This window comes from Kogia breviceps, chromosome 16 (genome assembly GCF_026419965.1).
Source record: "Kogia breviceps isolate mKogBre1 chromosome 16, mKogBre1 haplotype 1, whole genome shotgun sequence".
Taxonomy (NCBI): domain Eukaryota; kingdom Metazoa; phylum Chordata; class Mammalia; order Artiodactyla; family Physeteridae; genus Kogia; species Kogia breviceps.
Genome location: NC_081325.1, coordinates 20,969,859 through 20,972,457, shown reverse-complemented (window position 1 = coordinate 20,972,457; position 2,599 = coordinate 20,969,859).

Sequence of the window (2,599 nt, the reverse complement as noted above, 5' to 3'; positions counted from 1 at the left end):
AAAAAAAAAAAAAAAAAAAAATTAAGCAAAAAGCAGGTGCTTCTGTGACAAGAACTATTTTCTGAGGAGGCATTATTTATACTTTGGTTCCTGGAACATTGGTCTTATTTATATTTCTGCATTCCATCCAGCTTCCTACATTCCAGCAGCCCTGTTGTCCCCTGATATAATGAACTGACAGAAATCAAGAGAGCACCCCAAAGTTGTTTGTAAATAGCTGTGATGGAAAAAAAAAAAAGACATATTAAACTTGAAGATAAAATGTGAACAGTTATTTTTTTGGGTTCATACTTATTCTGCTATGCACAAAACATTCACGTTTTAACACGAAGAAGTAACAAGTGTTGGCATCATGTGTCTTGTAGTGTAATTTTGCACTGTAACTTGGGTAATTAAAAGTCTAGCACCAAAGGTAGATAATAAGGAAGTGGTATAGGAAAGTGGAGATGAGAAAAAGGTTATCGTTTAACCAAAAAGTTTTTTAAGGGCAGCTTCGGCGAAGAGTGATCAAGAATGAACTGAAGGCATATAGGACCTGGATCAGGGGACCAGCACTTTCTGCAGCTGCCCATTTTAAAAGAGGAAACGATTCTGAGATGTAGACGTGCTTATTTTATTGCAGCTTAGTTGGTGGCTTTCAAAGTAGTCCATCAAACACGGCAAGATTCACAGCCTCTGGTGTGAAACCACAGAAGTGAGTCAGTAAATTGGTGGAGTAGTTGCATGCAAGAGCAAGGAGGGCTCAGGAGAAGGTGAAGTAAGTAGCGTTTGTGAGGCTGAGTGGCCCAGGAGGGAGCAAGTTCAAAGAAAGCAATGACTAGAGGAAACCCAGCTAAGGAAAGGGGTCCGTGTTGGTCTGAGAGAGTCACATAAGACTTCAGACACACAACCTATTTTAGGCAGTTAACATGCGTGTGCACTTGCCCTGCAGTTACAGACAGCCCAGTAATTCGTCTCTCAAAATCTTGTGAATGCTGACTGCATTGTCACCTCTGTGAAAAGCCATTGTAAGTTTTTAGAGCAGCAGCCACAAGTTATAAGCCAAATATAAAGGCGAACACAAAAGAAAAGACACCAGGAGGACAGTAATGCATTGAAATTGAACACAGACTTAATTAACATCAGCCAACGCCAAGGCTGCCCTCCTTTCTAGGCAAGGAGGGAGGGGTTACTGAAAATAGTCATTTGGATTGGCAGCTAGCAGTTACTTCCTATCAAATGTACTGTGCACTTTAACCGAGTTTAAAATATATTTTAATATTTTCCTGTACTGCGCAAATACCTGTTTTGTCCAATAGCATAATGATGTAAAAAAGAAAACACTTTGAACAAAGAGCGTATTCAGTGTAAGCGACAGTCAAAGGTTGATTATAGAAATAGGAATTTAGATGACTGCACCTTGATGGGCATTGGGAATGCAGGGTCCTGAAATATTTTTTTTTTACATGTATATATGGCAACATGAAGCTCTGTAATCCTTGTTTTGAGAGATTTTTTTTTCAAGATTAAAATATTTCTTTTGATATTAATTTTTAGTATTTTCTTGTGGTTGGCTGTATAATATGAATGGCTTCAATATTTTGTAAAATGGCTTTTATTTCTTCGAAATGCAGTCCTTGTATGGCTAAGACGTCTTCAAGATCTTCGTCCATTGTTCATTGTGCAATGAGATGCGCGTGGCTGGCTGACAGCGCCCTAAGTGAACACATGTGCACAGTGCAAATACCCTTCCTATTATGATTTAACAGCCATTAAAACTTTGAATTTGTACAAGCCATCTTCTGATTGACTTACCCATCAGATGCAGAAAAGAAATCATACATAGAGTGTCACTGATGAAACAGACTGTAGCAATCATCTGTGTGTGTGTGTGTGTGTGTGTGTGTGTGTATGAAATATACATATAATATGTATGTATAGGATAAGACAATTTTTATTCAAACTAAAATCTTCCCTGGACCCACAGAACAAGCAGCACTCAAAAGCAGAGTTGCTGTGGTAGAGGGGCGTGGTTCCTGTGAGTCAAGTGTTTCTTCTGAACTATAAGCTCCATTAAAACAAGGCTGGCTTGTGTATTTGGTTCTCTGCTGATTCTCCATTGCTTAGAACAGTACTTATCATGTAGTAGGCATTGGAGAGATGCCAGTTAGAAGAGTTAATGAACTTTACATACATTATCTCAAAAACTCTTACCAGAATGCAATAAGGAAGGGACTTGTGGTAGACACCCGTGGGGTTGCCCCCTAAGACCACATGCTTCTAGGAACGAACCCTGCATCGTATACCATGAGGTTTTGTATGGGTTTGATTTATTTTTTTTTTTGGCTGCACTGCGTGGCATGTGGGATCTTAGCTCCCCAACAAGGGATTGAACCTGTGGGCCCCTGCAGGGGGAGCGCAGAGCCCTCGCCACTGGACCGCCAGGGCATTCTCTATGTGGTTCTTAACTGGTGCTGCCCGCCTGGCTCAGGAGCAGCCCTCTTACTCACAATTGACCGATAAGTCTCTTCCAGGATTTTCATTCTTTCCTGGTGACTGAAGACAGAAGATATGAAACCTGGAAAACACCTAGAGAATAAAAATGACATGCACAGAGAAG